General features: G+C 46.6%; 1 long non-coding RNA gene across 3 annotated transcripts in view; it reads right to left on the bottom strand.

Annotated features, from left to right (window-relative positions):
- LOC147718523 (uncharacterized) overlaps positions 1-24,812 on the bottom strand; it is a 290,327-nt gene that overhangs the window by 221,305 nt on the left and 44,210 nt on the right. The window lies entirely within an intron of this gene.

The raw sequence follows: 24,812 nt of genomic DNA, 5'->3' as shown, positions 1-24,812 counted from the left end.
ACTTTGCTACCAATGCAAACACTGCCAGCTCCAGACAAGTAGAGTGGGACACTTTCAAGGTCTTCATCAGGGGAGAGGCGATGGCCTCCTGAGTGGGCAGGAGGAGGGAGGTGATAGGTGCCCTAAAAGAGGTGGAAGGTACACTGGCAATGCTGGAGAGCGAAGCTGCGGGCACAAACACACACTTCACTCCACTGCAAGAGGCGCACATTAAACACGCCGAACTACTGGAAGACTTGAGGCTCCTAGATTACAAAGAATACACTATCAGACAACATACACAGGCGGATAGATCAGGCCCACTGCTGGCCCGTATTATAAGAGACTCTCCGGTGAATCATCCGATCTTGGAAATATTGGACCAGGACGGTTTACTGGTCTCGTCCCAAGTGGGCATCAATGCCGCATTCCGGGACTATTATGCCACACTTTATGGTCCTCACCAATGCCTCTCCGAGGCTGCATTAGAGGACTTCGTGAGGGACCTTGAATTACCCCAACTCACAGCCAGGCAAGCCAAAGACCTGAAACGTACTATTACTATTGCGGAAATTAGACAGGCAATACACGCTCTCCCGAAGAGCAAAACCCCTGGAACGGATGGCCTACCGGCTGAGATCTACGCTACGTACATAGACCTCCTAGCCCCGCGCCTCCATACTGTTTATCTGGAAGCGTTGCGCACTGCCTCATTGCCCCAGTCCTCCCTCCAAGCTTTAATAACCTCCCTCTTAAAGCCGGGTAAAGATGGCATGCACCTAGCTAATTACAGGCCCTTATCCCTCCTCAACACCGACTGCAAGATATTGAGCAAGATATTAGCGATGCGTTTGGCGCAATACATCCCACACCTGATACACCCCGACCAATGCGGGTTTGTGCCGGGAAGGAGCACGGCCATGAACCGTAGAAGGCTTGCTCAGCTGATGCTGCGGGACCCGGCAGAATTGGGTTCGGAAGGCTGCATCTCGTTGGACCTGAAACAGGCCTTTGATTCCCTTAGATGGGATTTCATGTTTACTGCGCTTGCGAAATTTGGGATTCCACCCGAGTATATTGCATGGGTCAAACTGCTCTATACCCGCCCCACGGCCCGAGTGCGCACGTCCAGATACATCTCGGCTCCTGTGGCCATAGCAAAGGGCACCAGACAGGGCTGCCCGCTCTCCCCACTCCTGTTCAGCCTGGCCCTTGAACCACTGCTCTGTAAACTCAGAACGGCAGCTCCCCACTATGGGATCTGGAGGGGCACGACCACCCATGTGGTCTCCGCATATGCAGATGACATTATCCTATACCTCTGTGATTTGAGGGGAGACCTTGCTTCTATGTCTAAAATATTCGAGGACTTTAGATTATTATGTGGCCTCTCCATAAGCGAGTCGAAGTCCTACGGGTTCATGTTTGCAGCCCCTGGCCAGCCCACACCCCTACCCTTCGCGCCACACACATTTCAAATGGCAGACTCCACCTTCCGCTATCTCGGGGTACAAATCTACAGGGATGCAGATATGATGATCGATGGTAACCTCGGCCGGGCTATGAGAGCGCTCAAATCCCAAATACAATTTTGGTTGTCATTACCCTTATCGGTAGCCGGAAGGGTGGCCATCTCTAAGATGGTGATGCTTCCCCGCCTCATTTACTATTTTACCAACTTGCCATTTCTGATTCCCGCCTCGACATTTAAATCACTGGATACTCTCCTCACGGAACTCATATGGGGCCCAGGGCGGAGACGCATAGGCCTTGCCAAACTGCAGCTCCCTACTGGAGCCGGGGGTATGGGAGTACCAGACTTCCGGGCCTACAACTTCGCATGCCAGCTGCAATGGCTAGCCTACTGGCTAGCGGGTCGGAACCTGCACGAGGTTGATATAACAGAGGAAGACCACTCTAGCGGGAAGATCCATGTCTTGCTATTGCCCCGCTCAGACCTACCAGGAAATACCCCGCCACTGCTCCGACTTGCTATCCAATACTGGCGGAAGGCCCTAAAATACACCACCCCGGCAACATCCTATGCCCCCACAATCCCACTACTGGGTATCCCGCTGGAGGCGGGCCCACTTACTGCACACATACTCACGCCTTGGCATGACACTGGAGTGGCGACTATAGGGGACCTCTTTGCCTGAGGGGCGAATACTGTCCTTCGAAGACTTTAGGGCTGCACACGGTGTCCCCGGGGGATCGTTCCTCATGCATGCCGGCCTTCGCCATTACGTGGCTAATAGGTGGGCGCACGAGGGAATAGAACCTCCCACAAACCCCTTACCAACGATGCTTTATCTTATGGGGACGGGAAGCCACCTGACTAAATGGTTAACCGCTAGCACCAGGACAGGGAGGGCAACCCCATACTCTTGGCGAAGCGGGCAATTACGATGAGGTGGAAGTCACCCAAACCACCTGATCCCGAGCTATGGAAAATGGAAGTGACAAGGTGGGGCAAGGCGGAAGGTGAAGCGCTGCAACGCGAGGAACGCAGGGGCCTTAGAAAAACGCCAATCTCACTGGATTGGTTTGCCATATTGGGGATGTTCGAAGCGGAGGGAGATGGGGAATCTGTTGATTCGATACCTTAGCGCTGAACTGTGTCCTACGAACTTAGAAACCCATGTGACGCATCTGACTGTGGTGCACTAGATAATGGCACGGGATACCCTGTGCTGTTCATGATGCTGCTCGTGACTATCTGTATTAATCAGTACTACTGGGTGAAATGGACTCACGGGTGCAACCAAGTACGATCTGGCTTACACATGCATATACTACGAGTGTCGGGAGTGGGGGTGTTCCTGTGGGTGGAGGGTGGGGTTTTTGTTCCGGTTTGTTCAGGGGAATGTTAAGTTAAGTATGCCCCAAAATACAAAATGTACGATGTAATTGCTGATATTATGCTTGCGAGAGCACGCCTTATCCTAGTGCCGACATTTAATGTTAACTCTGTAATGTTGCTCGAATCACAATGCTAATAAACAGATTTCCAAAAAAAATGTGTGCTGCAAAATGCAGCACGCTTAGAAAAAGGAAATAAACGAGGAGAATACATGAATACATTTATCTTCCTTGCGCCTCCTTATTCCTCCCCTGGGGAGGCGTAGCATTCAAATGCATTTCCAGGTTTACAACTTCCCGTAAATCTGGAAATGTGCCAGGTTCCATGGGTTTTGTGTGGGAACACCCACAGCAACACACATGGAACGGCCCTTTCAGGAAAAGTGCTGCATGCAAAGGGGCTGTATTTACAAGAAAAGGAAAAGCCATGTAGGGTGGCTTTTCCTGTCCTTGTAAATATGGGGAATCAAAAACCGCTGCCGGTGTGTCACAGAAAGTGACGCGCCGGCGGTGCAAGGGGCTTGTAAATAAGCCCCGTAATCTTTACGTTTTGTGGCTTGAAGATGAAGTTGATATCCTTTAAAATAATGTGTATGGCCAGCTGCAGTCTACAAAAACTCTAACAGAGAGAGTGGAAGGTGCTGAAAGCTGCTTCAGGAGTGCAATGTACAGGAGGCTGATCTACCAGAAAATGTGGATTGTCTCAATGTAGAACTTTACATAGAAAAGTGGATTACACTGACTCTGAGACTAGCAGGCGTCCCCAAACTATTGTGCAAAAAAGCACATTTGTGAACTAGAAGTTGTATCCTGATGCACCCCCTATAGAAATTGTTGTTAAACCCTTCAATTATAGTGCTGGAGATGTCATTCTTCATGTGGCCATGAGAAGGTTCCCCATTGTGCCAAGGCCGTTCCTCTTTTGCTCCTAAAGCCTTAATATATGTGCAGTTTATGCAAATCCTCCAATCCAGTAAAAAATATTTCTTTTTAATTGAACACTCAAGAGATAGTACCGTTTGTGGTTGTAAGGTATTGGATGGTGAGGAAATTTAGGGAGCTCTTTAGAATTATCCTTTCCTATTAACTCGATTCTTTAGCTGCATAAATGGTCAGCTGACCTTATGTTTGTCACGCTAGACGTTACGGGACTATACACGTGCATACCGCAACACTTTGGCATCAGAGCGCTCTCGTCATTTCTATCACTGAGGACTGCAGATCACGTAGATCACAATGATATGCTCATTGAAATGACTGAACTTATTTTGTCAAGAAATTTCTTCCTGTACAAAGACCATTGGTACCACCAAATTAGGGGCACCGCGATGGGGAGCAAATTTGCTCCTTCGTACGCGGGGCTGTTCATGGGGTGGTGGGAACGTGAACACGCTTGGGGCAAATATGCCTCCCCCTGGATAGACATGATCATATTCTGGGGGAGGTATATTGACGATATCATTATGCTTTGGAAGGGGAGCAAAGCGCAACTGTATGAGTATTTTAACTTCTTGAATGATAACCCCTATAACATACAACTCACAATCAAATCTGACCCCAAACAAATAGAGTTTCTGGATATATTGTTCTTTATTGAAAACAATACAATTCAAAGTAATCTATATCGAAAAAGCGCATCGTGCAATAGTCTATTGCACGCCTCGAGTGCACACCCCAGTTCTACCATTCGCAATATACCATATGGCGAAATGGTGCGCATTCGACGCAACTGTAGCAAGGAAGAAAACTTCAGACATGCTATACAGGACTGCAAGAATAGATTTACCAACAGGGGGTACAATAAGAAAATCCTAGATAAGGCGGAAAAGAGAATATTAACTGTTTCACGCAGCAATTGTGTTATATCCCTCCTTAGTGTTAGTGTCTGCTTGTCTATGTCATGTCTTGTGATGTCATCCAGGATTCTACCTGTTGCTGTTCAAGGGATTTATCAGTTACCTGGAGGCTGAGCAGGAAGTTATCTGCTCCCGGTGAGGTTTCTTACCATATTACATTCCTGCTTGAATGCTGTACCTTCTATCTAATCTCAAGAATAAATATACTACATGTACATTACAACAAGGACCCTTCATCTTTATTTTACTGAATTTAACACTGGCGTTTTACGTGAGTAACGTGGCTGCTGCTGTCTGTCCTAGGTGGGCCTGTGCTACTTCTGCAAACTCCTGTTTAAATGAAAGTGTGCCTGTGCTATTTCTGAAATCTGCTGTTTAAAAGATTGTCAGCTCACTTTGTGACTTCAATTTATTGCCTGCGCAACTTGTGCCAACCTGCTGTTTAAAGGTCTCTTGTTTACAAAAGCGCTACTAACTGGGACTGTTACAACCTGCAATTAAAATTAAAGTCTGCCTGCATCAATCTGTGTGAACTCCATGTTTCGGTACCTTGGAAGTTGTGCACTAGCAGTTTGAGTGAAGAGACGGCTATTCTACTTTGTTATTTGGCTTGCCGTGTGGCCTACGCTGAGACCTGAAGCCCATTTCTGCCAACCACGTCCTGAGCATACTCTGCAAACTGTGCTGGAATTCACATGCCAGCGCTTGGCTCTACACCATTTGGGAGTCTGTCCACATGCCTGACTTCGAGAATTGGAACTTGATCTGCACACCATTAATTTCTGACATTACACTACGTTTGGATCTGTAACCCGGGTGAGAAATCGCTCACCGGTGTTTGCTGCTTCATGAATTATTTATTTATTTATTTATTTTCCTGGGAAAACAAGGGTGTTTTCCAACAAGGTACTGTTTGATTTTCTTTACATTTTCCCATGGAGATTTCTACAGAGCTGTTTGTGTCTCCCTTCATTCAAATGACAACGGTGACTACTTTTATTATTTTGATTTGTTATGTTTAAGATGTTGTGAACAATTTTGCATATTTCCTAATTTATGCAATGTGTAGTTTGCGCTGTAATTTACCCATGAGTGCATTTCTTCTAAGTACTGTGGTGTGCTAAATATCTATTTATATGCTCAATGCTTAGAACTCTGTTTCTAGGTTATGTATGTATGCTGTTACATGTTCTTTTCTGTGTGGATTTGCAAGTGATACATTTTGAAATAATTTATTCTATTATTGCCTACTTTACAGGAGCCACGTTTGTGCTCAACCTTTGTTGAGGTGCTCATTTGCTTTCATTTTGGTGATGATTTGTAGGCGTTATGCTTATTGGGGTCATTTATGTGCTCAACTATGTTGAGGTGCTCCAGTTTGTTTTCATTCTTAGTGATGATGAGCTAGAGTGATGCTCAATTTTGATGTTTATTTCTGTTATGAACCACTTTATAGTGCTCTATTGTTAGAGGTGTTCATGTGCTTGCTATTAGAAGCCATAGGGGCTCAATTTTATTGTCATTTCAGATGAACCACTTATAGTGCTCTATGGTTAGAGGAGTTCATCTATTTACTGTCAGGAGCCGCAGGGCTCAGTTTTATTGGTGATTTTCTGTTACTTACTGTGAGGAGCTGCATGGGCTCCGTTTTATTCTATTGATAGAGAAGTTGTGCATTTTCTGTGAAGAGCCATTTTGTCATGAACCACTTTTACTGTGCTCTATGTTTAGAGGAGTTCATGTGTTTACTTTGAGGAGTCGGGCTCATTTTTATTGTGCTTTATTTTAGAGGAATAGAAAATATTCGAATTTGAGGAGTTGATATTTCATTTTCTATCCACGGTACTGAGCCATACTGTACCTTTGCTCATTTGTGTTGAGATGTTCAGTTTTCATTTCATTTAAGCTTACATTCTTTTGTTAGCTTACGGTGCTTGTACAACCTTTGTACCTGCTCCCCTTTGATACTCTTATTTCCATCATGTTGAAGAGGGTGTTTATTTCTGGTGCATTTATGTTCTTTCTTTCTCCTGCCTTTCTGCTTCTGCCTTCTTCTGTTTCATCGTATTCATTTTTTTCAATTAAAGGAGGGAGGTGTGTTATATCCTGCTCTTCCTCTCTCTTTGTCCCTCCTTAGTGTTAGTGTCTGCTTGTCTATGTCATGTCTTGTGATGTCATCCAGGATTCTACCTGTTGCTGTTCAAGGGATTTATCAGTTACCTGGAGGCTGAGCAGGAAGTTATCTGCTCCCGGTGAGGTTTCTTACCATATTACATTCCTGCTTGAATGCTGTACCTTCTATCTAATCTCAAGAATAAATATACTACATGTACATTACAACAAGGACCCTTCATCTTTATTTTACTGAATTTAACAAATACTCTCATCAAAAAAGCGAAGAACAACAAAAAGAATAACAAACCCAAGATGGCTTTCACCACCCAATACACACAGAACAGCACAGAGGTTTTCAAAGTGTTGAGAAAGCATTGGAAGCTATTGTGTGAAGTTCCAAACCTAAAGGAAGACATCACGGAAAAACCTAGTGTTACCTTTAGGAGAGGGAAAACCTTACGAAACATTTTGTGCCCCAGCTATCCTACCAAGAAGAAAAAGACAGGCACCTGGTTGCAGACAAAACCCAAGGGTTTTTACACATGTGGGGGGGTGCAATGTCTGTCCATTTGGAAGGAATAAAACAAAGAAATTTAGATATAACACAGACAGAGAATATGAGATAAGGCACTATATCAATTGCAACACCAGCCATGTGATTTATGTTATTGGCTGTGGTTGTAATATGATATATGTTGGAAGTACCATACGAACATTGAAATTGAGGATACAGGAACATACTTGTGCCATAAAAAATTATGACCTCAAGTATCCCTTGACCTATCATATGCAAGAACATCATAAAGAAAGTAAGGTACTATGGTTCCAGGGTATTGATTACATACCACCTCACCCAAGAGGGGGAAATCGTGAACTTTTGCTCAGGAAAAGGGAGCGGCTTGGATATGTCACTTACGTTGTGTAGAGATGGGACATAATACAGAGGACGAGATGCATTACTATTTGAGTTAGGATACTATTGTAATGATGACTAAAATACATTGGTTTATTTTGCAGAGACGAAGATTAACCAAAAACGGAGCATGTTTGTTTGTCATCTACTGTATCTGTCCATATGCCCTTCCCTATTTTTCGCGGACCCCTCCAGAATTTCCAATTGTTTATTTCCTTATGGCTTCACTCACTGTATCATTATGCTTATCCCTAACCAAAGACTCTACTATTTTGTATACGAACGATGTGGAATTTATGCAGTCCCAATCGGATTTAAATACTGAATATATAGACTGCGCCCCCTGGGCTCTTTCCAATATGTAATCGAGTAGTTCTTTCCCCTCCTGTCGAAGTACCGGTCTTGACTTGCGCCGAGCGTTAGTAGCTATTTTACCTCTTCTACATTATCCCATCTCCAAGTCCTTTGACCCAATATATTTTCCATACAATGGACCTTTTTATCACAACCTTTTACTATACTATACATACTTTGGTTAGACATCCTGTGTTCTATTCGACAATAATTCCCGTTATATGATCCTGTATCTTGGCCCATCCATACTATTTTTGTTCATTGGAGATTGCCCACCAGTCTAATTTGACTAGCCTAAAATGGCGGCCACATTCGACCCACTAGTAGTGGTTCGGGTCGCGAGCTCCACTCACCACCTACACGTGGAGAGGGAGTGACCCTTTAAAAACTTTCCCAGTGTTAGAGCGCGGTAATATCGGTCGGAGAAGATTTGGCGCGTGAATCGTAGAGACGCCAACTGGGGGCATTGAATGGGACCCTGACAGGTAGGATCCTCTCCGAACCATTACGTTTTCATTTACGCTCGCATATGACCGTCATGTCGTTTAATATAGAACGCATCATTTTCTCGGTGAAGGATAGCCCCCCGAGATTCAAAGTTTCCTCTTGCACTTTGCAGCCGTTACTTAAAATATATTTTTTGGTTTTGGCTGTTCGTGATATGTGCCTTAATTATTTGGTTTTTGTTGGATGCATATGGACACACTATATACGTACAATTGTTTATAACATGGGCTAACATGTGCCGACACTCTATTTGTCATAGATTGAAAGACACAAAACGCCTGAGGGTTCGGCACATTGTTTCAAGAACCAGGGCAAAAGGGATTATTTCTTTTCGTTTGACTTCATTACAATAGAACAATAAGGATGGCCTTTCTTTTGGTTTGTGATTTTTATTAGAGAGCGCATTACGTCCGCTTTCGTGTTTTCCATTAACAGAGTGCAAGAATGGTTATACATATCAAAACATTTCTTTATAGGTAACTACCTCAATGTGACTGTTTCGCCAGAGCCGACTAGGGATCTACAAACCTAAACAAGTGACAGTGAATAATACGTACATTACATACATTTTAAGGTATGTCACTTTGTTTCAACATACTTTATGCGAAATTCAGACGTTACCTTTTAATAAAGTACGAGTTATGCAGCCGATATAGTTCTGTGCAACCAAATTAGCTATGCCTTAAACATCTTTGCAGGTCAACATCCAGCAATAAACTGCACAGCCTATTGTTACTGAGGATGAAAAAATAGAAAAAATAGTAGGAAGGCTTTTCGCAAGGAGCATTTCCCTTGGAAGATATAAGGTACTTATTGATTTTATGCACCCAGTGTAGCTAAGGTCAAGACATGCCTTTGGAGATTTCATGGTTATTAAATCTTAAGAGCTTTACGAATTTATGTGGCTTGGACATACATGTCTATATAAATATTTTCTTTCATATACACTGTTTTTAGGTAACTACCATTTTCGAATTTAGCATCCTGTGACCTAACTCAGTCACCAATATCCAGACATAGGACATAGATATTTACGGCAGCTCGTGATCCCGGCTCAGAAAATTTCTACATTCGTCAACTACCATCACGGTAGGAGACTTACTTGCATTTTTGCTTACCTGTATGTGTTACACTTAATGGGTCAACTTATATATATGGGTCTGCTCCTTCTTTCTAATGGACTTGGAGATATTTGTAGGGATGTTGTGGTGTTGCTACACGCGCTTGTTATAGACCGGTATAGTCGACGGTAGACATGAGAGAATTGTCCCCGATAGAGACACTCTTAGATAAAGGGACTCGCTCATTTGAAACCATCCTTGGTAATAGTGCTGGGTTCTTTAACATATAAATAGATATCTTTGATGTGGGACAATGAATCTATTTCAACTGATCAATCAAGTGTTTAATGTAGAAATGTGTTGCAGTCATAAATCTTGTTATAAAGGGCAAGTAATGAGAACGCTGTCTTTGTTAATTGCAATTTTGGTAACATTGTGATACACGAATTGAATGTGTTGAAAATTGTTATGTGTCTCAATTCAAGACTATTTTGCTAGACACCATTGGCCGAAATGGGAGCCTTTGCTCGAGAATAGACCTTGAGACTTGTTTCCCTTTTTTAAATGTCTTATGCAGCTAAAGAATCGAGTTAATAGGAAAGGATAATTCCTCTCCTTCCCTTGTCTTGTTATGATGTATTTGCTGCATTTTTAAATGGTGGTATGATTTTAATCTTAGCTTGCCCCAGGTAAAGCTAATATTGTTTGTTTTCTATGTTTTAAGCACAGTATCTGTTTTTGAAGGTACTTACACGTGGTTTTTGTATGTTTACCCATGATTTGCAGCCCTGAAGAAGTTCCGCTTGACGGAACGAAACGCGTTGGCTGGTTTTTGAATTGGAACATTAAAGGAATCCTGAACACTTGTTTGCAATTTCGGACTCAGCGTTCTCTTATTTGGATTATTTCTTTTGAACATAGACTCCTTCACCGACACATGGTGTAAATCCGATTGTCGAAGTGGTGCATTTCAGAACTTGGTGTAACATTGATTCTCTACATAGATTACAGCAGAGGTCTTCAAACTTTTTTAGGTTGAGCCCCCCCAGCTGAATTTATTTAGATGTCGGCCCCCCCCACCAATGACAAAAAATTCTGGAACCTGGTATTCTACATAATCGACCGTCATCCGCATTTCCCAGTCCATATCTGGCTAATAATGTTAAACACAGTAAGAGTGTTTAGAAAACTGCAGGTTTGCGAGTTGGTGTGGTAAAATGACAGAGGCTTACTACTCAGTCCAAAACTAAATTTTTCAAGATAAAATGTGTGTAAATTGTTACGGGTTCGCACTTAAATCTTGCGAAGCCTCCTCAAAGAAACTTCTGTGGTCAATAAAATGAGTCCCATTCAAAGACTATGCTCTCCACTGAGAAGCACTGTCCAATGGCATTAAAAAAAACAATTTTAACTCTGGCCATCCTAAGCAGCACTGCCCCATTCTCACCTCCCAGAAAAAACTCCCCATTCCTGCACTGCCCATCCTATCACAGCTTCTCTTTCCATGAAAAAAAGCGGTTGACACCCTCTGCCATGCATTGAGGTAAGCAGTTTATTTGATACACAGGTTGTATGTAGCATGTGTTTTCCCTGGCAGAGACGTTTTAAGACATAGGCAACTTGGGCTCTGGCTCAGGGTCCCAGTCTTTAAGGGGGACCCCTGATAGAGCCAGCTCTGTTCTGGAGAGAGTCTTACCCTGTGTAACCCTGCTCGGCTTGCTGTATCCGGAATAAATCGTTGCAGGTGTGCATTTGGGAGAAGCCGAAGCACTTCGGTAGGAGGCTGGAGGTTTGTTTGTTGTTTGAATGAATATGTGGCTACAGAAGGATTGTCGGGAAAGGCCTTAACTGTCTTCACCGCAAGTGTTCGTGTAATCTTACGTGTGATTTCGTAGTGATTGTAACTACACCATATGTTAAATGGGAATAAATAGTTGCGTGCCGCTTTACTTAAAACGGTCCTTATTGTGCTTGAAGATATTGTGCTGTTTATTTAATGGATTCTCTGAATATAAATGGGTATTGGAGTTCCAAACTTTTCTTAACACTTATTCCCCGCATATCGAACCCTCTAAGAGCTGATATTGCCGAAGGTATGCGCACTGAAGTCTACAGAGCCGTGGCTGCTTGAATCCGAGCGCGCATAACTAGCTCATCCAGTGCCATTGTTTCCCTTGTGGTATGATATTTGTAGTCCACGGTTCATAATGGAATAAAAAAAAGACTGCGAGAACCAAATCAAGACTACATGCACCAGAATCAAAATAAGAAAGGCCCGACTGGACTGCTTCTTCTAATCGGCTGCTGTTCTCTATTCCAAAAGCCCCATTTGAAATGGGTGAAGAACAGGCGCGCAACGTCCATTGGATTTAAAGGGCTTCTCGTCCCCCCCCTCTCCAGCGTCTCTGGGTGGCTGCCCGGGATGAGACAGCTTCAGCTTCGCAGGCACCCGAGTACTTCACAGGTCTTTTAAAGACCTTTTGCATGTTAATGAGGCGTTGGTGGTCTTCACCCCTTCTAGGGACCCCTGCAGCTCCACTCTGCCTCTCCGCCGTGGGAAACAATGAAAGTGTGAAATTTTATAGTGGAGTGCGCGCCCCCCCCTGAGATGGCGTTGCGCCCTCCCAGGGGGCGCGCCCCACAGTTTGAATAACTCTGGATTACAGTGACATCTACAAGCTCTAAGGGGTGAGGAAGAAATGGCTTCCAGTTATGAGTGATGGATTGGCTTTACCCCCGGGGGATGCAACCATCCGTAACTATGAATTGGCTCTTTTTGGAGTAGCCCCCTACAGAAGCATAAGGAATTCGGTTATGGGACCAAACAAAGATACAAATTGGTGCAAACGTTATGGGAGTCAAGACAAAAGCAAAAAAAAGCATGATTGTGCAGGTGGACTGTATCAGACGGTCTTGAGACACTACACCTTTCCACCTCACCTCTTCACATTAACCTCACTCTAGTGAACGTAACGGAGTTTTCACCAAACCCCTCCCAGCAGTCCACGTCCCTCCTGTTCCTTTTCCAACCTCACTTCTCAAAAGATCACTCTGTCCACAATCTCAGCATTCCTTACCTTTCCATTCTAGGCCATGATGGTTCCACGATTCATCTAGTCAGCCCAGCTGGCTCTCTGCTACACCAGATCTTTGTTCCTTCCAGTTTTAGTAGTGCCATAAAAGTCAGTGTTATGAAAGCACTTTGTATCTTTTTGCTTTTTTGAAAACGTTTATGGTGAATTTTTTCAACATAAAAAGTAGCTATTCGTAAGTGGGCGCTATCCTGAGGTCAGGTCACTAAGAACCTTCTTAATCAGAGGGACAAGACCAGGACGGATTGGTCTGAGGTTGGGGTCTTTGGGATGCAATAGAATGGAATCAGCCAGTAAAACGTTGGGAAATCCTGTAGGCCAATTACATTTTAAGTTAGGAGTTCTGATTAGGTTCAAGACCATCTTCCTGTATGTGCTGAATGCGTGGAAGCTAATCTAATTCAAGAGGGGGCGGTGGGTAAAAGGGGTTGGCAGATCACGGGTCAGTTGTGGCAGTAAAAGAAGCTCTGTTTCTTGGAAGCTATGGGTACCCACTGCAGCTTTGATGGAGTCAAGTGTTGTCACTTTTTTGTCAATAAGAGGGAGAACCAAACGGGTGAGCGGATGGAAAGGAAATTTGACTTGGTTCCTTAACTCATCTAGCAGGCACCCTCTGACATAACCATTGTGGTACAGAAGTGCAAGAGACATCCTAACCTATCTTTTGACTAAGTTTGTCAAAAATAAAAACTATGCCTTTTGAATCTTGTGAGCTTGGTTTCCAGTTCCAACAGTAATGCATTCTTCCCAATTTTGATTTACGAAGGCACGGAACAGGAGTATCGGCGAGTACTGTACTTATTGAAGGGCACCTGTACGGTTTCTGCATGGAGTGAGCTGTTGGAAGTAGATTTTAAGTGTGAGTAGATAGTTGCATATTGGCTATTGCACTTATATTGAGACTTCTAATAGGGAGGTGATGCTGAAGTGTAAATGAGACCTGCAGATTAACATAGCTTATTTGGGATTGCTTTTCTTTCCGGGTGAAAGCTGGGGTCTCAACCTAATCAGTTCAGCATACCTCCCAATAGACTGGTCATACAAATCCGAATTAGGAAGTTTGTGTGTTACAAAAAAGATACTACAGAGTCTATCCCAGCAGCTAACCGAACTGAGTTATCGCACCAAGTGACTTTTCATTCCAGGTTATATACATAGAACAGCGTAAATCGTGTGGCACCCGATGGGCTGTGGGGGAGTTTTTTTTGTAAAATTTTTATTTTGCAGTGAACAAAAAGAACAAGAAACAAAATATACCACATCGGGCGCACAGATGATCCCACACAGTGGGAAAGAAAGCAAATCAGGACGGAGGCAGTGATACAATGCTAAAAGAAAGATCAGGCAACGGGCCCGTACATTCACAGGAAAGGAGTAGCTGTATAGATTGCCCCACAGGAGCAGAGTCTTTACGAATCAAATAGCCCCTTCAAGCAGGTCTACCAATAGTCCAAGAAGCACAAAAAAGCATCGTCCGCTGAGAATAGATGCCCCGGTTGCAGCACCGAAAAGAAAAAAACACAACTCCCCCCCCCCCCCTCTACCCCCAGTGACGGCGACACACACACACCCCATTCATTCAGCATGCACCCTAAAGTTGAAAGAGATGTAAGGTCCTCAATGATGCTGGACAAACCGCCGAAGGCAGACCAGTGGATAGAAAGGACACCAAGAGGCCCCATATGTGCTTAAAGTTTTTGTAATTGCCGAGGAAGATGTCCGCCATTCTTTCCAGGCTCAGAAGCCTCCAGAGTCTCGCATGCCAAAGGGAGATCGCCGGTGCCTCCTTCCGCTTCCAAGCTGCCGCCAGCGTAAGCTTGGCTGCACCCAAGCAGAGCCATAGAATCTTCTTATCCGCGCGCGTCTGGTGCTCAAGACCGGGGTCCCGTAGGCCCAGAAGTACAAAGGCCAAAGAGTTTTCAATAGGATATCGCAAAATATCCTTGATATGAGAGAGAATCTCATCCCAGAATGGTCTGATGATTGGCCAGTCCCACCAAATGTGGCGGAAGTCCCCCAGAAGGCCACAGCCCCTCCAGCACCTATCTGAGGTAGCCGGGTAGATACGATGAAGCCGGGCCGGAACCATATACCACTGTGTGAGAGTTTTTAAATGCGCCTCCCTCAGGTGGATCGAGTGATTGAATTGGGTCAGATCCCTCCACAGCGCCGACCATTCACCATCGGTGATATCCCTCCCCACCATCTCCTCCCACTGCTCCATATAACGCGGCCTAGGAGACAAATCAGATTGAAGCAGCAGTTGATATAGGAAGGAGATGGCTCCCTTCATGGTGGACGTCTTCAGCAAAAAAGCCTCAAATTTAGAAGGAGGCCTCGTGGCTGCCTCCCGCACTCCCGGTGACGTGGCCCAATGTAGTAATTGGATATGCCTGTATTTATCAGTTTGCGGCACCTGGTAATCCCGCATGCAATTAGCGAAGGTCAGAGGATCAGAGCCGTGAAACAGATGGAGCAGCGTCCTGCATCCACCCTCTCTCCACGCGTCAAAGGGCCCCTCGTCAAGTGCCGGCGGGAAGGCCGGGTTGAAGTTCAATGGAGTGAACGGAGATGGGAAGGTCGTCCACCTCTCATCGCCGGCCAAAGTGTCCCACACTTTCAGCGTAGTACCCGTGGGAGTACTGAGGTACGCATTCACTGGACGATCTCTCTTCGGCTTCCAGGCTAAATCCCAGATGGACCGACCTGCCACGCTTCGGTCCATATGCAGCCAGTGTTTCTCAGAGAGCTGCTGCGACCATTCCACCATGACCCTCAGTTGGGCAGCTTTATAATATAGGCGCAGGTCTGGAAGGCCAACCCCGCCCTCAGATCGCAGCCGGCGCAGGAGTGCGAACGACAGACGCGCCCGACCCCCGTGCCAGACAAATTTCAAGATCATCGTTTTGAGTTGCCGGAAGAAAGAGTTATCCAGCGGGATAGGCAGGGCCTGGAAGAGATACAAGTATTTGGGGAGGAGGACCATTTTAATCGCGTGCACCCTACCTAACCAGGACAGGAATTTAGGCTTCCATCTCTCCAATTCCGCCCGCGTCTTAGCCAGCAGGGGCGGGAAGTTGGCCGCGAATAACCTACCCACCGTAGGAGTCAGGTGAACTCCCAGATAGAGAATCGAGCCCGAGGCCCAAGCCAACGGCGTCAACGCCCTCACCTGAGCAACATCGGCCTGCGATAAGGTCAGATTCAGAATGTAAGACTTGCCATAATTAACCTTGAAGCCAGCCACTCCCTCAAATTCAAGCAAAATATCCCGGACACAAGGTAGAGAACCAGCAGGATCAGCCACCGAAAGCAGGACATCGTCCGCGAAGAGGGAAATCTTGTGTTGCTCTCCCGTGAACGGTATGCCCTTCACACCTTCATGTTCCCTCACTGCCATTGCTAGGGGCTCAATGCTGAGCGCGAATAACAAGTAGGGAGAGGGGACACCCCTGTCTGGTGCCCCGCGAGTGTGGAAAAAAGGCCGACAGGTGGCCATTCACCGCCACCCTCGAACGTGGGCTACAGAAGTTTGCCTGCACCATAGTAATGAACCTATCAGAGAAGCCGAATGCTCGCAACGTATGAAATAGAAAGCCCCAATCCACTCGATCGAAGGCCTTCTCCGCGTCCAGACCCACCAGTACAGCCGGGATGCGGAACCTGTCTGCTTTTTCGATAAGGTGAACTACTCTACGGGTATTGTCATGAGTCTGGCGGTGTCATGTTTTGGACGCCGCGCGCCCGTGGCGGCTGGAAAAGGAGCAAAACTACATTTCCCGGCATGCCGCGCTAACGTCGCGTTCCGACGTGAGCTGCGCGCGCATACCGGGAAATAAATACTGTGAGCAAACGGCGGTGAAACGCCGATAATTCCGTATGCGGTGGCTTTCCCGGAGTCCCTGTCTGGAGGCGGTAAGAGGTGTCTGGAGTTCCAGAAGGCATCTCCACCGTGAGTAAACTGTTGGTGTGTGGGTGTGTGGCGTTGGTAGCATCGATCCCAACTACACATCCACACCGGGTTTGTTCGGTTCAAAAGCGGCACCCTGTGTCTCACAACTTGGAAACTTATAAGTCTCATTGTTTGGAGAGTGTGGTCACAAACTTTTGGTGGCTGCATTGTTGGCTCTCGGGGAAACGGACCTGATGAGTGAGCCACATCAGATTTGAACCTTAATGGTGCATTGTTTGCTGTAAATATTGTATATACGTGCACTCTAGCAAGGAGGCGATAGGACTCACGTGGAGCTTGTTTCTTTGAGCCTCGCTTTCCTTCTACCCTCCATACCAGTGTCATAGCAGAACATCTTATGGGCGCAAATGCTTATAACTGTTACAGAGTGAGGATTAACTCTGTAACGCCAATGTGAAGTGTCTACTCTACTGTGTGATAAGGAGGTGTTGCTGTGGAGCACAGCATTCATTATTGTTTTTTTCTTATATTATTCTGGACAGGAGACAGGAGGGTATTGGTAAAGTTAACCAAAGGAACTGTGTGGCTGCCCATCCAATGAAACCTATGCATTCTATTGGGGTATGTGTAGTGACTTAACTTGTAAGCAACAGCCCACAGTCGGTGATTGGAGTAGAGGGAGTGAATCGTGTTTCTTTTGTATTTCACAGTTTGACCTCGTTCCTCACACCTCAACAAAGCTCCTGTCTCCATTGGATTTGATCTTTGCGTATTTTGCTTTACAGGTATTAACTGGTGCTTAGTGGAGGGGAGGAGTAGGGTGGAGAGATTAGAATATCCTGCTGCAGTATAGGGAGATAGGAGACTTTAATATTTTGTTCTTTGTCGTTGCAGATCTCCCTCCCCGCTGTCCCCTTCCCTTCCCGCGGCCTGCTGCACTCCCTTAGCAGCTCTGTGTTATAGTACAGAGCTCTGAGGTCGTTTGGTAGGGCCGGGATTGGACTCTCATCACAGCCCCGAGGAAGTTTGGAGCCGAGCCTGATAGGCGGCCCTTAATAAAGCCGGACTGGTCCGGGTGTATGATCGCCGGAAGCAGGTCCTGGAGACGGCCGGCCAGAATCGCCGAATAAAGCTTCGCATCTATGTTAAGCAAGGCTATGGGACGGAACGAAGCACATTGCTCCGGGTCCTTCCCCGGTTTCGGCAAGACCGTAATCACCGCCTCTGCCAGAGACCCTGCGTTCATTCCGGACGTCGCCATATCATTAAAAAGAGTAACCAGAAAGTCACACAACTCAGTCGCATACGTCTTGTAGAAGACCGCTGTGTACCCGTCCGGACCGGGGGCTTTATGTAATTTCAGATTTTTGATGGCGGAGAGAACCTCCTCCCTCGAGATCGGTGCCTCTAACAAGTTGTTCCACTCACTAGAAACCTGTGGTAGCGGCAAACGTTGTAGGAACTCCCGCTGTGATGCAGCGTCCAGGGCGTCGCCCGTGTACAAGTCGGCGTAAAAGCGTCCAAAAATGTCCGCCTTCGCCCCGTCTCGGTGGTGTAGCACTCCCGCGGAGTCTCTGATCCCCCCTATGTATTCCCTCTCCCTCCTGTCCCGCAATTGTCGCGCTAAGTGTCTGCCAATCTTGTTGCCGCTAGAGTATGATTGACGCCCCAGTCGTAGGAGAGTAAGCTCAGCCCTATTGGCATAGTGTGCCTTCAACTTGTCCCGTACCGCCGTCAACGGGTGGAGGGTCACTCTCGAGGGGTTAAGTTTGTGAGCCCGCTCGAGCTCGAGCACCTCAGCCTCCAAGGCATCACGTTCCTTCCTCCGCAATGTGTTAAGCTGCGAATTGAGACCCAGGCACGTGCCCCTGATCGTAGCTTTAAAGGCGTCCCACGTGGTCGCCAACGAAGTGTCTGACGGAGGAATGAGGTCAAAGAATTCACGGATAGCAAGGCGCAATGCTTGGTTAGATACATCGTCCCTGAACACCGACGCTGGAAAATACCACTTCCGACACGTAGCGTCAGGCGGCGACCAACGAAGATTAAGCACCAAGAGACTGTGTGGGGGAGTTTTTGGATAATATGCCTCTTAAAGCGGAAGTTGCTGGTTAATATGGCTTACAAAGGCAGGGATGTGGGTGGGATGCAGGCGTGTAGTGTTGATGTGTTTCTAGCGGGGTTAGGGAAGCTATCCTTAGTAGAGGTGCTATCTTCGATGTTTTGGTGTGTGTGTGTGTGTTTTTTTTTAAAGATGGTCGGAGTTCAGTTGGGATATATATGAGTAGGAGGAAGTTGTAACCAGAGTGGGGGTTACATCAGTGTTGTAAAAGATGGTGGTTGCCCAAGGTACTGGCTGTGTCGTCGGAGCAGTTACCAGTGGGGATAATATTGGCAGGCCGGTTCAACCTCCCCACAGAGAAAACTCACTCCCAGCGCGACCAAGTGCGCACCAGATCGCCCATCGGCCCCGCAGAAACCGTGCTCCCGTGACCAAAAAGAGCCCGCCCACAAAGGGACCTGCAAAATACGAAGTGTACGAGCTGGCAATGGACGAATCAACGCCTTAGCCCAAGTATATAGGATAATATAGCGGAACTTTCTGGTTATGGGTAACAGAAAATGCTATTTTTTTTATTGACACATACTGATGTATTCAGAAGGAAACCTAACCCTCCTCATGTACTGGTGTCAATGCAACCAGAAAGTATTAAACAAAACAAGCTCTTTTTTAACTTGACAAAGAAGCCCAGTGGTTTCCCTTGAGTCTACGAAAACATATTTTAAAACGGAAAAGTGCCGTTTTCATTTTAAATATGCCGGCAACCCATCAATCGACGGGTCTTATTGGGCAGCTCCAGAATAACAATAGTAACTTGCTGTTGGAAGAGGACAAAGGCCGATCCAATATGGCCACTGAGTTATCCTTCTTTATTTGGGGTGCGCACCTTGTCACCTTCAACTTTTTTATTTAGAACAAAATCGAACCTCCCTCTTCATCGTAGTGAAACGCTCACTTATCTCCCTTTTTCCCCCTTAGAGAGCTGCCTCTGAGCCTTTTTAGGTGGGAAGTTTAAGTGCGCTACGTTACGTCATGTGATAAATAAGCCGGATGTCACCCGTTTTACGGCAGTAAAGCACGGTCCGCTTTAACTTTCATCCATCGGTAAAGCTTTCTCATCTTTATGGGGCCATGTGTTTGAAACACATGTCCCCATAAAGATAAGAAAGCTTTCACGACGGGAGGAAGTCAGACGAGCCCGTCCAAGTGGGCCGTCTGAAAAAGAGAAAAATATACGTCACGCAGCGCTCTTTCCCAATGGATGGCTACCGTTTAGCATAAACGGTGATGCCAGAGAATGGAAAAGAAGGGCAGGGCTTAAAGCCCGATACTGACGCTGACAAAAAAACATTACATTTCGCCAGCGAGACTACACATGTGCCCAGCTGACGCAGGCGAGACCTAAAAACTGCTGCTGTGTAAGGGAGATGGGCCCCTCACACCCCTGGGCCCGGTGCCACAGCATCGGCTGCACCACTGGTAGCTATGCACTGTCAGAAACCCTGCAGTTTCACCAGCTCTGAATGAGGTGGGTGATCCACCACTGTGGTGGATTGGACAACCACCAGTTTAAAGCAGATGTAATACATCTGCCACCCTCTAAATAAGGTCCTTTGACATGAAGTTCTCTGGACAATGAATTGGTCTCAAAGTGCATTGTGCCCCACACTGTGAAAGACTAATTATGTTAGTGAAAGCTTTACCTTGAAAAAGGAGCAACATGAGGAGCTAGATACAGGTGCATGCTAAGAACACCATCAGGCAGACAAGTTAAAACACATGCATGTGGCTGCATGTTGGTAATGTGTAACACGCTCAGCTTCTTTCGGTATCTGGTGCTGGTGAAGAACTGAAAAATGTGGCAACAGGAGGAGCCAGGACGGCGGCCAAGATGGCCGCGCGGACGCCCAGCTCCGCCGCTCACCCTCGACTCCTCTGATATCCTGCCTGTGATCCTGCACCCCAGCCGCGGCCCCGTGCAGAGGAGCAGCGGCGGAGCCCGACCGTGTGACTCCGGTCCACGCATCACCCCGGATGGCTAAGCATCGTCGTCCTGAAGTTCCCGGCCTTCAGTCCGGATGAGCCGGGACCTCGGGTTGCGCCATGGCCGCCTCGCAGGCGATAAACAACGGCCCCGATCGGCCAGGGTAGTCCGGAGCCCCGAAGGTGAAACCGAAACCGCCTCTGCCGCAGGCATTGAGTGCGCTTGCAGCGCCGGACCTACTGTCTGCCTTCAAAAGTTTTTTGGCTGGTATTCCTGACTTCGGGGACGGTGTGATGCGACACAGAATCGATTGCCCGGGTCAGATCATACCTGAATTGCGGTAAGAAGTGTGTACCGCTGTTATTGAACGGGGCTTAAGTGCGACTCTCAGCAACTCCTCTACGATCTGCACGTCCTTTGTTTGAATCGGACTGCTACTAAGGCGGCTCTCTCTTTGTTGCTTGAGTCCCGAGGTCCCGATTGACTGTCTGGGTGAAATGGCGCCTACGGTGCAAGATGTTTGGTTGGCCATCAATGATTTGCACAATGCCCTGAAAAGTTTGCGGACGGATGTACGCCCTACGCAGCTGGTACCTTCTCCTGTTATGGCGCACCTGGTCACAGACACACGCAGCAAGGAGTGTATGCCCACCTTGTCCCCGGCTACCGCAGTAGCTGACTCTCAGGAGTGTGTGATGCTTGATGAAGGGACTAGGGAACGTAATATCTCGGGTGATGCGTCTGCTACCCCTTTTGATCTACCAGCTCATTTGTTTCCTGATCGTGGGCACCCTACACCACCGTGGACTGTTGGTATGCCCTGGAGACAAGCCCCTTTGTTATTACTGGGGTCTTTGATGTGGAACTGTGTGGCCCCAACTGGTGCTTTTGGTTTACTGCGTCTCTTTGTGCACGGAGTGGGAGGAATGCTGACTTTTTCCCGGACTGGTCAGGGCTGACCGCTGCTTCGACATCTCCTAAGTGACCTCGGTGCCGAAACGGAACATTGTTTGAACTGGAGACTTTGTATGGCTGGGATGATCACAAACTGAATGCCCACGCTCCTTCTTAGTGGATTTCTGCTTTTTGGGGGTGGGGGAGGCTGGGGGTGAGTCTGGGGCTGGAGCTACGGCCCTCCTCCGTTATTTCCCTCTTTTGGGGTTTCTTGGGGCGACAGGCATACCTATGGGGGGGGGGGGGGCCATGGCCTTCCGCTGGTATGCAGGGTAGGGGGTTGGGGGATGGGATGTATTTTGTGTTTCTTCTTGGTTTCTATGGCCCTCTTTCTTTTTCTTCCCTTCTTTTGTTTCTTTTTTGTTCTTATATATCTTCTTGCTAGTTTCTTCTTGTTTCTATGGTCTTTCTCTTTTTCTTTCTCTTGTCTCTCTTTCTTTATTTTTTATATACTTCAGATCAGACGGGGGTCGGGGTTTTGTTCTTTCTGGGGTGCATTTTGCCCTCTGTATTATGGATAAGACATTGATTCGAATACATAGTCACTGAATGTTTACATATCTTACTTTTTACTTTCCACCTATGCTTCTATTTGAGGGCGACTATCCTGTTTATGACTTGTTCCACGTAAGTCTTGCTTTATTGTATGCCACTGGATCCTTCCATTTATACTGTAGAATGAATCCTCTCGCATCCTGTTACACCATGGACAAGCTAGAGTGTAACTCCTGGAGTTATATACCGATTGGGCGGGCACTGTCCGATGCGATAAGCAACTCCGCGCTTGTGTATCCTGTTTGTAATTTTTCACGCCAGTATCCCGATTTCTGTCGTTCCACTAGTTGATATCCTGCTGCAAGACTCGCCCTCTCAGCTGTCTGATGTAAATGTAGGACACCTCAACAAAACTATAAAATGAAACCCACGTTATCCTTTTCCTTACGTTTCATGACATTGCACAGTAGTGTTGACATATTTGGCTTTTTCCCCAGCGTAAGGTGCCTGAAATGTGGTTCATTGTCATAGCGGCCGGCCCGCAGTGGTTGTAGGCAGACGCTGTGTACTATGCATACGATAAATAAAGGTTTTAAAAAAAAAAAAAAAAAAAAAAAAAATGTGGCAACAATCCAGAAGCTGTGCTACCAAAAGGCCAGGTTTGATCTGGTGCTCGCCATGGAAAGAACTCAGAGGTAAGTGCATAATCTGTGGAAGGCCATCACTGCAATTTTATAGGGGTTAGTTGGATGTGCCCCTTGCAACTTTCCTGCCTCGACGTGATGTATGTGGTGCTCTCCCCCCATGGGGTATGTAGCTACCCCTGGGTCTGTGGGGTCTGTGGGGAGCAGCAGTATCCTCATGGCTGGAAGACCCAGATCTGGTGGTGTGGTGGTTGCAGGGGCATGAGTTTCAGCATGGGTCAATAGGATGGAAGTTCCTAGGTCCTGTGGTGGTGGTTGCAGGGCTCAACTTTTTTTTTTTTACCAGAGTTATATATATATCGCGAATCAACTGCGTGTCATCCGCATATGACACTATTTTTGCTTCGTGAATCTCGGCCAGGTGTGCTAAGGGAGACAAGTAAATATTAAACAGTGTGGGGCTGAGAATGGAGTCCTGTGGGACTCCCACCTTTAAGGAGGGAATGTGGGCCGAAAAAGGCGGAGCCCAAACTGTTTGTTGGCGATCTGACAGAAAGGCGGTGAACCACTTTAGTACTGTCCCACCGAAACCAGACTCCTTGATCCTCAACAGGAGACGGTCGTGAGGGACGGTATCGAAAGCCCCTGAGAAGTCCAGCAGTATCAGGACGGCTTTGCCGCCTTTGTTGAGAACGTCTTTGATGGTTTCTGAGATTTCCAGGAGCATCTTTTCTGTACTAAAATTAGGCCAGAAACCAGATTGGCTCGGATGCAGTATGTGGTTGGTTTCAACAAAAGTGGTGGTAAACGAGTTGACGTACCTTTCCAGAGTCTAGTGCTAGGGTGAGGCCAGTAGTCGGGAAGGTGCCCTGAATCTTTTTGATTTTATCACAGAAGAACGTGGCCATGAGACTCACCCTTGACTCGGAGGGAGTGAAAGTTCTGGCCACCGCTCTGGGGGAGGAGAATTATCTCGCTATATTAAAAATCTCCTTGCTTTTATTTTCAGCCGCCTCAATTTTTGAGGAGAAGAATTGTTTTTTCTCTTTGTGAATACATTTATGGTGGGACTTAAGGGCCAGTTTATAAGCTCATTTCTCCTTGATACCGTAGTTTTTACTCCAAGCTCTCTTTACCGCTAGACTCCTACTTGGCCTATCTAAAAGGTGCAGTGTGCATGCGCATTTGCGTTCCCTGCACTGGCTCCCTGTGGAGGCTCGTATTCAATTCAAAATGCTTTCTATTGCCCACAGGGCACTTTATGGCAAGGCCCGAGTTATCTTCAGAAAACATTTGTCTTCTACTCTCCAGCTAGACAGCTGAGATCCTCTTCTCAACTTCTGTTGCAAACCCCCAGATTCAAGCGCCACAGGCTGGGCGGTTGTTCACTTGTCAGGAAAGCTAGTGTGGCTTGGAATGCTCTTCCTTTGGCACTCCGGAGCATTCAGGACCATGGAATGTTTAAAAAAAAACTAAAAACGTTCCTCTTTTAGAGGTTTCTCTGGTACAGTCTGCCTTTACCTTTGCACGTGCCGGGACATTCTGTTGAGTAGCTGAGTGCGATACAAATGTATTTAACATAACATAGGCACTTGCAGGCGCTTCTACTTTCCTTGAGGACGGACGTGAACCAGGGGGCAGAGGCACTGGCGAACTTGACTGAGCCGGAGGAAGGCGGAGCAAGTTACGCTGCTCGGAGCTGAAGCCAATTATCCAGACGGACAGCATCGTCCTCAAGTGTGTGACTCAAGATGATGGGATATTTATTGTGAGTGGGACTCAGGGCCTCAGAGGTCATGAGATGAAAGGGTCTGAAAATACCCATGCAAGGCTTGCCATGGGAGTTGGAAGGTGGGGATTCTCATTTGATGGTGAACCCAATGAGGAAATGGTCTGACCACACAAGCGGGAGGGGAGGGCTACTGCGGATATTAACTAAAGAGAAAATCTGGTCGAGAGTGTGGCCCTGCTCATGTGTTGGGGACTGAATAAAAGAAGTCAGCTTAAAAATGTCCAGAGAT

The sequence above is a fragment of the Lissotriton vulgaris genome, chromosome 4_1, assembly GCF_964263255.1.
Source record: "Lissotriton vulgaris chromosome 4_1, aLisVul1.2, whole genome shotgun sequence".
NCBI lineage: Eukaryota > Metazoa > Chordata > Amphibia > Caudata > Salamandridae > Lissotriton > Lissotriton vulgaris.
Note: the sequence above shows the minus strand (reverse complement) of the source record. Positions and strands in the feature narration are given on the sequence as shown.